This window comes from Thermobia domestica, chromosome 3, assembly GCF_964235325.1.
Source record: "Thermobia domestica chromosome 3, izTheDome1.hap1.1, whole genome shotgun sequence".
Taxonomy (NCBI): Eukaryota; Metazoa; Arthropoda; class Insecta; order Zygentoma; family Lepismatidae; genus Thermobia; species Thermobia domestica.
In genome coordinates this window covers 221,372,863-221,386,797 of record NC_137456.1, presented here as the reverse complement: position 1 = coordinate 221,386,797, position 13,935 = coordinate 221,372,863, and the positions used below count along the sequence as shown (strand labels likewise).

The 13,935-nt window shown below is 36.9% G+C and overlaps 1 pseudogene; it reads left to right on the top strand.

The window, feature by feature from the left end:
* Window positions 1–12,012: 12,012 nt before the first annotated feature.
* On the top strand, window positions 12,013–13,935 carry LOC145682131 (protein D2 pseudogene; annotated as a pseudogene).

Genomic DNA, 13,935 nt, shown 5'->3' with positions numbered 1-13,935 from the left:
ATCAAGGCCTAACTGTGAACATTTTGAGATAAGACTTTCATATAGCACAGCTCCAGTAAGGTCTCAAACAGGAACAAAAGAAAGAAAATCGTCCCTCAATATGTTTTCCGAATTAACATATCGCACGCATAGAGAAAATTGCTCGGTACCAGAAACATCGAATGTCTCGTCAGCTAGAATGCTAAATGCACCTGAATCATTAACTTCGGAAACTATATTTTTTTTTCAGAATGAGATTAGCACACATTTCTATGACTTCATTTTGAATTCGAGGGCTTATATAAAAAGCATTTTTTTTACCATTTGTTAGTGAGCTTTCAAAGTTTCGTCACTGGATGCAAGCAAACGCAGTATGCCCCTGAACTTCCCATCCTTTTCAGCTGGTTTCTCTAAATTAAAAACCCCACTGTCCTTATTGAATCTAAGCGGTATTTCGTATTGTCCACACAATATGATGGTTTTAATTATAGGAAGCAGAGCAGCTCTATTTTCTTCTGCTTCTATTCGGCATTGAGAGTCTACTTTCTTAGCAATATCATCTTCCTTACCCTGCATCACAGACAAGAAGTTATCAGCGAAAACTGTACATTTTTTGTGATAGTCGCTCTGTTCATGTTCAGTAAACCTTTCAATAGCATCTTTCCATCTTACAAATGGAACACTTACTAAAGAACCCGAAATTTGATTAGAGCCTTTTCCGACGAACTCACTAAAAAACAAAACACAGTATCCACAGAAAGCACCATCTAACACTTTGGAGTAAGTAAGCCATTTCCATCTCTCCAACCATTTCGTCTGAAATTTTAAATTTCGTTTTCCAAAAGTCCGAACAGGAAATGCGAATGAAGGTGAAGGCCGAAATTCGTGGCACAATATTTCAATCTTTCTTTGCTCTGATAAACACGTACTACGCGTGTTTTGAGCTACGCATCCAATGTCATTTTCATCTTGTTCCGCAAAATTCGACAGCAAATTTTCGGTTTGAGAAACTACATTTCTGAATGTGAACGTACCGTATTGTGTGATTCAACATGTGTCCATTCTGTTTCATGTCGCAAGTAGCCGTAGCAGGAGCAACATCCGTAAAATTACCTTCTTTTAATATTTTACTTACCGGCTTAAAAGACTCGTTTATTATTGCGTTACGTTTCATTTCTCGTACACTAAAAACGCAAACACAAACATTAAAACAACTCACACAATATTAGATGTAAATTAACGGAATCACAAATTTTCGCACCCAACACACGACAACACACGCACACAAGATCCAACTGCTGAATGAAAATTAAAACTGAAAAGATGAAGTAAAATCTGAACACTTCCGCGCCTCTTTCGGAATTTACAAAGATTTGATTGTTAAGAGTTACGGGAGTTGTTGACTGGTGGACTACTCTGCTGGAAGCCGAAAGTAGGTCAACGCGTAGGTCAAAGCCCGTTTCAGAACAATGACACTTGTGCAGGAGGAAGGGTGTTCGCCAATTTTTGTTCTCTCTGAGTCATCTCGCTCCAGTACACATTTTTCATCGTAGATGAGAGGGAAGGAGACATAAAGAAGACCAAAATCAAGAATATGAATAGCAGTTAGTGTTCACCGTGCCATCCTCAGAATAGTGGTGTATCCCAGCTGTTATATTGGAAGGGTTAGAAATTCCATCACTCGTACTTACTCCACCACAGCCAATGTTTTTTTTTTAATTATTATTCTTACGGAGACAAATGGTAAGGGAAAATATGTATTTGGGATAGAATAAACATAATAATTTTCCTTGTGTAATTATTGAGCTGAGCGAAGCGAAGCTCTTATACTCGGGTTAGCCGTTTGGTTGTCCGCGAACTCCTCCTAGACCGTTTGGCCGATCTCAACCAAACTTAGTACGCTGATAGAGTATGTCGTGCTGAGTGACAGCATAGGTCGAAATCAAAAATCCGATGTACCATCGAGGAATAATCACCGAAAAACGCTTACTCCTAGACCGTTTGGCCGATCTCAACCAAACTTAGCACGCTGATAGAGTATGTCGTGCTGAGTGACAACATAGGTCGAAATCAAAAATCCGATGTACCATCGAGGAATAATCACCGAAAAACGCTTCCTCCTAGACCGTTTGGCCGATCTCAACCAAACTTAGCACGCTGATAGAGTATGTCGTGCTGAGTGACAACATAGGTCGAAATCAAAAATCCGATGTACCATCGAGGAATAATCACCGAAAAACGCTTCCTGATTACGTAGTTTAAGCTCACTCAGCTCATTTCATTGCAATCGGGTATATACATTGCATTCCTAGTTGTAACTATACCTTACATAATGAACTATTTCAATTAGAACAGTCGTTTCAACATAAGCTCTCATTATCAAATAAATTGCATCACTTAAACAAAACATTTAATATTTGGGGGGTGGTTCGGATCCCCGAAACCCCCGTTCGGTACGTCAGTGTACATTCATCTTTAACACATGTAAAATAAAATAGAATATTGGCACGTCGTTCAGCTGTAACATTATTAAAAAGACGTGGACAAGTTTTTTTCTTTGGAGGCGGGGAGCGGAACTTACTTCGGAGACCGTATTTTATGCGCAGGCACATCCAGAAAACTGCCTTCCCCGAAGTGTTTATGCCCCCCCCCCCCGAGTGAAATTGTCTAAATTCAACACTGGTCAGAGTCATTGGCTTCTTCCGATCTCACATCAAATTCAACATTATCTTCCTCTATTTCTAAGTCCTTCTCTAATATCTGTAAAATAGCTTCTTCGCTATTTATAGCACCACACTCCTCCATTTTAATTAAGTCTTTATGAGTGACAATGGTCCATTGATAGTAAACATATGTAAAAAAGAAAGTGCAAGAAATCTAACGCTAAAGGTAAATACAAGCTAAATTTAGTGTAAGCTTCTACGTTAAAAGGTAAACATACGCCAAATTTACTTATAAGATTCTACACTTAAGATATGCGGGTTGCATCATGCGCGGCTTTGGTTTTCCTCATTTATCACCAATTTGCACCGCGAGTATCAAACCATGGTAAAAATTTATGAGCGAGTTTAAGCTGCTTCTGTGGTGGAAAAAAGATGGCGTTTACTCAAACATAAATAAAAAATATTTGAATTCGAATATTTTCAACGCGCTTTTCGCTAGAAATTTGAAAGGCTAAATAGGCCTACATTGTTACTTGTTTTCGGTAAGGCCCTTTAAACGTAGTATGTTTATATTTTGTTTCACTCTCGTAACTTAAGTCGTTCCCGTAGAGCCGCGGGGCTCAGTTGTAGAGCGTTCACCTCTGGTGCATGACGTCCCTGGTTCGATCCCAGCTCGCGCCAAGTGAGCTTTGTGGTGGACAAACACCGTCTACATGGATTTTCCCGGGATCTCCTATTTCCTCCCACTTTCTTTATTCTACCATTTTATTCATTTCTCATCATCTCCGCCTCCTTTAGCCCACACGACATGAGCGTAGGACGTAAGACTTAAAGATTACACTTCATTTTTTAAGTCGTTTCTGAGATAGGAATACTATTTTAGTTTCAAATTTTCAACAATAATTTCGAAATTCGAAGGAATTTGAAGTTGATTTGCCGACCAAAGTTATCTTTGGATATGAGATACTTTTGGTATAACAGCAATCCGTGTAAGGGCACATTTCACCGCCTTATCCGGCTATATCCTTTACATCTTTTACAATTGCAATGCAGAGTCTGAAACATTCCGTTAAAGTGTGTAACAAAGGAAGTGTATCTTTGAAATAACACTAGTTTTGAAAAATGTGTACTTCATGGTGTACAATGTTTATGTAGATTGAGTGATACTTGGATTGACAGCCATAGTGAATACACACTTGTATTGATAGTTAGTTTATTTGTGACAATATAAAGATTGATTTTCTAACTGTAGATATTGTCATAGACTTGAAAAGACTTCTCTTGGAATAAAATTATATTATAAAGAAACATTGATGCAAGAAGTACAAAATAAACTGTATTAACAATAACTGTCATGGATGTAGGCGGTTGGATGCAGAAACAATGACCAACAAGTATTGCTTGTAAGAAAAGGAGAAGTAAAAGTATAACTGTAGTTACATCTGTATTTTTCTTTTTCATTTCAAGAGTACAACCAAATGTATCAACATTTAGAAGAGTTATAATTTAACATAGCATCATTTGCCTATAGCTAGAAAAATTATGCTCCTCGACAAAAATAAATAAATAAATAAATAAAAATAAAAATAAAAAATGTTTACATAAAATTTTCCAGTTGAACTTAAGCTTTCATTTTCAGAACTTTTAATTGGATTTTTTCTACATCTGCATAATTTTTCCAGTTCCTAGAAGCTTTGCTTTTGCAAACAACTTTATGAATAAAAATGCTTTAGTTTGAAAAATTTAGTAACACAAAAATTGTCAAATAAAAGGTTTGAAAGAAAAATTCCAACCAATTTTAAAACAAAGCTTTCAGTTTGTAAACTCAAGCTTTGAAACAAAAAATTTCAAACAGGATTCGAAAATTGGGAGATTGGTATGCACATGCAACATTGTGTCTTCCCACACAAGAACATAAAAAGACCTAAATGATCATGTTCGACAATGTTTCTGGGTGATGTGTATTCCTACCTGTCGCTAGATGAGTGCGCGGTGAGTACTTACAAGTAAACCTTACGTTTGGGTGAATCGAGTTGCTGACTGAGACACATATGAGAAAGTAGTACTAAATGTGGTTAGTATTTCAGTGAAGTTGTAGGTGCGAAGCTCCAGGGGTTTAGGAGATACAGCTACCAGAACATCACATGGAAGTACAGAATAGTCTTCATACAGTTGGAGGTAAAAGCTCTGTAAGACCTCTTGTAACGACAAAAGGTGATTAACAAATATATGGGTATATATTAGGACTAGGGGGAAGTCATATAGTAAGGGTATACCTGACGGCGGCCATCTTGAAATCCGCCATTTTGAATTAAGGTTAAGTTTTTTAAAATAGGAATAGGGTCATGTGATGCATGATTTAAGGCGCAAATTTAATCAGAAGAACAATGGTCACGTTAATTTTGAGTTACGCACAATTGGTAAAAAGTTACAGGGAAATTAAATATTGTTGCAGCATATGTATTAGTCCTTTACCCCACCTTGTAAATTTTGTTTTAATGATAATAATTAAATAAAAAGCAGGTGGATAAATATTAGGTCTATGGTAAGAGTTGCCTTGATGGTGGCCATGTTCAAATCTGCCATTTTGAAGCAGACAAAATTTTTAAACAAAACGCATAACATTGACACCTTATTAATAACAAATTTTACCATACATCCTACGGTATAACCATTTTTGCTTTATCATGAGCCAGCATTTGTTATTGCATTCACAAGTTGCTAATTTAAGGAAAAATGACCAAAGAAGAATTGATTCATAATTGAACTTGGGTCTTTCTTCCAGAAAAGTCCTCAATTAGTACAATCAATATGTAGTTCAGAAAAAGAGTGCATGACTTGCACAAATGATCTGCTCACAGTGAGCACACCTGACAAAGGCAATCGAGTTACACTTGACACATTTGTCGTTAACAATTCCGTCAAAGCAGTAGTCGTAAGGAGCGATCCATTTAATTTTGTGCTGGTTAATGATAAAGCAAAAATGGTTATACCGTTGGAGTTATGGTAAAATTTGCTATTAATAAGGTATCACTGTTATGCGTTTTGTTGCCTTCATATGCGTCTGTACCCTTACTATATGACTTCCCCGTAGTCCTAATATATACCTATATATTTGTTATTCACCTTTTGTCGTTACAAGAGGTCTTACAGAGCTTTTACCTCCAACTGTATGAAGACTATTCTGTACTTCCATGTGATGTTCTGGTAGCTGTATCTCCTAAACCCCTGGAGCTTCGCACCTACAACTTCACTGAAATACTAACCACATTTAGTACTACTTTCTCATATGTGTCTCAGTCAGCAACTCGATTCACCCAAACGTAAGATTTACTTGTTAGATTGAATCTGCTCTCATCGGAGAAAAGAACGCGACCCCATTCCTCCCTTTGGTCCAGTCTTAATGTTCTTGGCATCAAGTGCCTGGGGTATCCAGAAGTCAACAGAATACAACGAAACGCCTGCCGGGCAAAGAAACCACCCTATGCAGTTTACGTACTACTATAGAGGGTGAGAGGGGCCGCGGTGGTCAGTGATAGAGGGTTCACCTCTGGTGCTTGGGATCCCGGGATCGATCTCAGCCCTCGCCAAGTGAACTTTGTGGTGGACGAACACCGTGTGCGTGGGTTTTCTCGGGGTTATCCTGTTTCCTCCTACTTTCTTAATTCCACCATTTCATTCATTGTTCACCATCACCGTCTCCTTTAGCCTAACCGGCATAACCGTGGGACGTAAAACTCAAAGATTTCATTTATAGAGCGTGAAATCGGGAAACTTGTAGTACTCTTGGATGTGTTTGCAATTGCATCCACTGTTTAAAGTCGGTCTCTTCTTGCCCATATTACTATCGAGCAATAGTTTACCTCTCCTTCAAACATATTGCCTGGGGTTCAGTAAGCTTCTAATGTACTCGAAACAATGCAGTGGGCAATACCATTCTCTTGGGCAACATTAATTACATTTTGTTCTTCTTCCAGTTTCCCGATAATTCTCCGTATTAAGTCACCCGAAATGTTGTATTCGGGCTATGCATGCACCTTAACAGCTCTGTGACTAACACACACACACGTCTCGTCTCTTCCATTCAACTGCTTCATTTTTATTCACCATTACGGTCATGCTCACGTCGCGCTAAACAACGTTTCCAACGTCTTCCTCCCTCTGCACGTCTGAGAAAGCCCTGGCAACATACTGTCGGCTTTCATTCATTTGCATCTACCAAGCAATATTTTATATATACACAGGGTGTTTCAAAACAAACACCGACATGTTTGGGAGGTGATTCCTGACACCAAGATAAGACAAAAAGTATAGACCATCCTGGGTGGATAAATGCTTCCTTTTATAGTTATAGGCAGCCGAAAACATGAAAAAAAATGTACTTTAAAGGTCCATAGCTCCAAAACTATGGGGCCTACCGTAGTCGGGTCAAGATTTCACTTAGGAACTAGTATGTACTCTATTCAAATATTCAAGTTTCAGAATCCTGTGGTATTTCCGCAACAATTTTTATAGAAGTAGTTGGAGAGTACTTCAAATTGTATGCCCGTAGCCAAAGTCCCTCTATAAAAATTGCTTCGTGAGTACCTTAGGATTCTGAAACATGGATTTTTGGATAGCGCACACACTTGTTCCTAAGTGAAGTCTTAACCCGACTATGATAGCCCCCAAAGTTGTGGAGCTATGAATTTTAAAATTATTTTTTATGCTTTCGGCAGCCTATAACTCAGAAAGGAAGAATTTGTGCACCCAGGCTATATATCCTCCTTAAGTTGTGCACACCAGTGTATATTTAAGCATGGCGTGCTTGTACTTTTACCATTTCTCATATGTATTGCATTTTGAAATGGAATGATTGCAATGTTCCTTTTTTCTTCTTTATCGAAAGAATAATGTCCTCTGTAATCTGACTCCACTAAACTTCTTTTATATAAATCTCTTTTGATAGCACATTGTAATAAAAGCTCGCATGGACGGGTTAATACGTTTGTATGTTAAATTATTGCTCATTAATAAATTGAATATGTATATTTTGGCTTTGGCTACTACAAATGTTACAATGTCGCACGAACGTCTTAACACTAGCTTTGTACTGTACCTCTCTAACTGACTTATTGGACTAACTTTTCACGCTCAGTGTATCCAACTACAATATAATACCACCAATTATATTATCTTTTTTTTTCTTTTTTATGCATACAAAATAATTCAATAGATCTTTACAAAATCTTAAACACTACATGATTCCTTCCAATTAAAAAGAATTATTCGGTATACCAAATTGTTGCTTAACTAAAATGTTACTATAAAAATAACATAGAGTTTGTAATTTAACTCTTTAAATTACCAATTGCTTTAATACATATGTCTTAATGATTAATATATTTTTATGACAACGGATTAATAGGTTTTGTGTTTCTTTTTACTGTTCAAAATTTTGAACTGTCTTTACACTTAGCAACATTGTAATACTCCTGCGGGCAAAGCCCGGATAGAAGTGTAAGTTCCATTGCCCACAATGTTTTGTGCAAACGGCCGTACGATCGCCCGACACCCGGAAAGAGTTTCGCCCGGATAAGTGTGTAGGGGTCAATTGCCTATACCTACTGCTACGCGACACTCGTAGGACTGACAAGGTTCGGATAGGTGTGTAGGGAGACTAGTCATCCATTTCAAGAAGGTTACAATGTTTTTTGTAGTGTAACAATGAATGTCTACGTGGTTCTAAAATCAGAAAACGTTATTACGCTTCCTGTCAGGAGTAGTGAAAAGTGACTTATTACGTCATTCTGAAGTCATGGAGTGACTTCAGTCACGTCATTCTGACGTCAGTAAGTAATTTTCACAATCATGCCAGCATGTACTCTGGGTCCTTCCTTTTCTGTACGGTAAGTACGGCCGATAAGTAAGACCTACGTATGTGGTATCTTTATTGTAGTATACCTCTTGCCTATCAGGACGAATGCCTTATACAACAAAACGTTACGTACACCATGTACTGGAGTGACCTACAGCAGGTAGATGTACCATGGGGAAAGGATGGATGCTACACCATTATCGTAATGTAATTGAATGGAACCTTCTCCTGCTTCGCCGTACGTCGCATACGTCTTGTACGTAAGAGTGCTACTGTCAAGAGAGAGATTCCTGAAGTGACCTCTTGCCCAGCAGGATCAGAAATCTACCTTTTCAGGACGTTCCAAGAAGAATGTTTGATACTTACGTATACATGTTCAATAAATGTTGTGTCCTTCTCCTGGTCTGTAGTACAGTACATTCTGGACGTCGTATGCAGTATTCAAAGCAGTGTGTAACAAAATGTATGTAAAATATGAACGAGCTTTCGTACGGACTTTCGTACGTGCAGTACGTACTAACAGTAGGATGCATCATGCAAAGCAGGCTACAAAACTTCCCTATAATGAATTGTGCAAAATAGGTACATACAAAAAAGGAAGATTTATCGAAAGAGTAAAGAGCATTACAGCTTTGCATTAGCTATTCCATATTACTTTTGGGCGCAGGGTAACTTAGTGGTAGAGCTTTCACCCAGTCGCAACACTACAGGGAGCAAAGAGAGGCGACCACCACACCAATATCTTTCCCGCCCCATCTTCGTCCCCATTTTTCTATGTACAACCGGTTAATAATATTAATAATAATATGTACAACCGATAATAATAATATTCAAAGCAAAACAAGTGTGGTTGCCTCTCCTCCCCTCTTGACCCCGTACTGTTAGGAGTCTGGCGCCGCTATTGCTTTCACCTCTGGTATGTGGGGTCTGTAGTTCGATTCTCGTTCGCGCGAAGTGGGCTTTGTAGTAGACAAAAAGTTTGTGTTTTTCGGGGTTCTTCCGTTTCCTTCATTTCTTCATTGTACCATTTTATTTACTCTCTTCATCACCGTCTCCCTTAGTCTACACAGCAAATTCGTGGGACATAAAACTCAAAGATTTCATTTTTCCCAAACTACTTTCTGCAAAATAGAAAGCAATATTGCCTTTCCCGATAACAGAGAAAGAAAAAATAAAATCTTTAGTTTAACTTCCCACAATTATGTTTGCTGCATAAAAGAGACTATGGTAATGGCAAGTGAATGATGTAGTTAGTAGAATGAGAGCAGAATTGTATATTCCAGAACCCAACCAAATAGAAGTAGAAACCGCTATAAAGAAATTAAAGAAGCACAAATCTCCGGGTGTACATGAAATTCCGGCTGAGTTAATTTTAGCTGGAGGCGAAAAATTGTGGAACAAGATACACAAACTCATCCTCCTTATCTGGAACAAGGAAGAATTGCCACAAGAGTGGAAAAAATCAATCATTGTTCCAATTCACAAGAAAGGCGACAAAATTGACTGTAATAATTATCGAGGCATTTCTCTTCTGTCAAGATCCTATAAAATCCTTTCAAACATTTTATTAGCAAGACTGACCCCATTCGCAGATGAAATTATTGGGGATTATCAGTGCGGATTTAGACGAAATCGATCAACTATCGACCAAATATTTACCGTTCGCCAAATACTCGAAAAGATGTGGGAATACAGTAGCCGGCACATCAACTATTTATTGATTTTAGAAAGGCTTACGACTTGGTGAGGAGAAAAACATTGTACAACGTTCTTACAGAATTTGGAATACCGAAAAAACTAATTAGATCAATTAAGGCATGTTTAAATGAATCCCCAAGTAAAGTCCGGGTAGAAAAATTTTTGGCCACGAGCTTTCACAACGAGAATGGCCTGAAACAAGGAGATGTGTTGTCGCCATTATTATTCAACTTTGTCCTGGAATACGTTATAAGGAAAATAAAATATAGCAACCAGGGCCTAGAGATGAACGGTGTTCACCAGGTTATGCCTACGCTGATGATGTAAATTTAATAGGGGATGATAGAAGTACAATTGAAAGAAATGCAGAGGTCTTATTAAACTCTTGCAGGGACATGGGTTTAGAAGTAAATGCAGAGAAAACACCCCCCCCCTAAAAAAAACATTACTCAACAGCGGAAATGACCAATGTGATGGATAATTAGAAGACAGAACCTATCCTTTCAGCGACTGCTTCATTTTGGAAACGAAAACAGATGTGAAGGTACAAAGTCAAGAGTGGCGAATGGGCTTTACACAAACCAATGTTTTATTTCCTTTACTTTGTGGGTAAGAATATTGCCTACTAACAGAGGAACATTTATCCTGAATATGTCACGGCGCTTTTCCTTGGAGCCGTACAAAATTTTTACAGCAGACCGTTGTAATATGTCCCAGTCACATTATGACCGTAGATTAATTAGACAATCAGTATGACCAGAAAACTGAAAATGTGATTTTATTGGCAGAAGGCTGTACATGGACCTTTTTGAATCGGGAGACTGAGAATGCTTTCACTGTATTTCAAAACTTCAGTGTCTAGAGTCATGGCGATATATTCAACATTCGTTGATTGTCACAAAATGATCATAAAACTTGTTCTTATTGGGTATGCAGAGGGCCAACACTTCGGATTTACAACTAATTCAATTCTGTTTCTGGAAAAGGTATAGCACAGTTCGGCCCCTTCACTTAATCCAAAAATCATGTAGCACATTTTGTTTGTTTGTTTGTTTGTTTGTTTTTTCATATGAAAGGAAAGTGTTTTTTGATTACTTCAAGTATGTTCTTATTTCAAATCATTTAAGTTTGGGAATTTGTAAAAGTCACGAAGCTTTGGATCTACATTTGAGAAATATCTTTAACTGAACAGATAAATATAGCTCCATGCTTTGAGGGCGGTGGTAGGAGAAAAATTGTAGAAGACAGTGATAAGTATCACTAAATCTGTTGAATATGTTGAATATTATTTAAATGTATTTTCGAAGTGTCTTTGAGAATACATTGGCGGCTCTCCTCTTCCCTGCGCTTTCACCTGTGCAACTCCCAGAGTGAGAGTGAGAGAGAGAGAGAGAGAGAAATCACTGATTTAAGCAGCTAGGACATTAGATATCGTTTTCATCAATATCATTAGATATCGTTTTAATGATTTCAAATATTAATTTTGTCGTCAATAAGAAACAAAAGAACATGTCATTAAAGTAGTATATTCCACAAGTTATATATATATATATATTTGTGTGTGTGTGTGTGTGTGTGTGTTATATTTTATGATACTACTCTATGTCCTCTTTTGCCAGTGAAAATATATATTTCTAAAATTTGTTTCTGTTGCTTACAAGTGTTAATATATTTTGTGAAAAATATTACTTAGATTTATTTTTTAACGATCTTGTATGTCATTCACAATATTATATTAGCTTTTTAGAATATTCTATCTTTATTTACAAAATGAGCTTCTTTGCAGCTGAGAAAAATGCCAGAAGATTAGGACGGATGTTGCAAGAACGTGTTGTACCTGATGTGATAGATAAGGTACCTTTGGATGTGGCAGAAGTGATGTATGGAAATGTGCATGTTGATTTTGGCAATGTATTAACCCCAACCCAAGTGAAGAATCCTCCAAGAGTGAATTGGCCAGCAGAACCAGGTGCTTTATACACACTCTGCATGACAGATCCAGATGCTCCAAGCCGAGGAAACCCTATTTTTCGTGAGTGGCACCACTGGTTGGTTGTCAATATTCCAGGGAATGACGTGTCACGAGGAGAGACGCTGTCTCAATATGTTGGCGCTGGTCCATTTAAAGGCACAGGACTACATCGTTATGTGATTTTAACATACAAGCAGCCCGCGGAATTATATTGCACAGAAGCACGTCTTTCAAACAGGTCACTTGATAATCGTAGGGGATTCTCTATAAGAGATTTTGCAAAGAAATATGTTCTGCATCAACCTGTAGCTGGTAATTTCTTTCAGGCGGAATGGGATACATACGTCCCTGAACTTTACGGACAACTTAATTGTAAGTATACTTTCATTTTCATAATACTACCAAACTTTGAAAGATGGCTTTATCAAACTAAGGAAAAAAGTTTTAAAAACTTAAAATGGAAAATCCATTCTTTTAGAGCTATAAGTTGCAAAAATGCCAAAGCCTTGTCCGTTAGCTTAATGATTTGGTACATGAGGTTCCGGACTTGGTTCCCGGTGATAAAGTATTGACAATATTACAAGATTCGGACTCCATCTTCAATTGTAGGTCCACGTTTCATATAGTCTCGATGCTGAAAAGGGTTGTTGAACTTCAACAACTGCAACAAACCATAAAGTAAAATAAATTAATTTATATATAAAACTCTCAGGTTTGAAAACCTGGAATTTAAGTTAAGCAATTTAAGAAAACATCTGAATGAGAATTTTGTCTATCCATGTTTGTATATACACTATTGTTTCTATTCAGCAAAGGTAAGCCTGGTTGTGAGAAGGATTTTCATAACTTACTTATTGTTACCGCACTATTCCTAAATATCAATGTTTAGATATTTTTTTTATAAAAAATGTTCTATAATATCTGAAACTTTTTCCGACTTTCAGCAGTTTATAGCTCTGAATATATATTCTAGTTGGTATAAATCTATTGAAATACATTTATACCAACTGTTATCCCTACACTGTCTATATATATATGTTTGTGTATGTGTGTGTATATGCGTATGTGTACATATATGCATATATATATATATACATGCCTGAGACGTAGAATGTTGGTTGTCCGTGTTTGGTACAAATTGAAAAATGTTCATATCTGAGACCCAAACAGCACGGCCTTTTAGTATTAAAAAGTTCGTAGTCCAGCTATCAATAATTCAAGAAATGCAAAGTCTGTTGTCCTTTGAAGATTTATACGTAAAAGATCGGAAAAGGACTGCCGACCTTAATCCTCTAAAATTTGACTTTTGTAACACCTGACATTTTACGTCTCAAGCACAGAATATATATAATCATCTCTAAAAGTTTAGAAGTAATGTTTTTGCAACATGTAATAAAAACTTATTGCAATACATTTATACCAACTTTAAAATATGAACAATAATAATATTATAATAATAGAGTCAATGGATATAACATGGAAAACAATAGAACAACCGAAAATTACCTACAATTTAGTATTCGAAAATAATTATAATATATAAAAAATATCTATTATGTTAATTATCGTCAAGGGATATATATGACAGTTTCAATTCATGACTAAATTGGTAAACTGCTACTTCTAAATTACGCCAATATTGATTTGAAGAAAACTTAAGATAATCTGGTAAATATATATAATCAAATTATAGTATACGTAGATCTCATGAGACTTTTCAATATTTTTCAGTGTCAAGTACGCTAAGTAATAATATCTGTTCATAA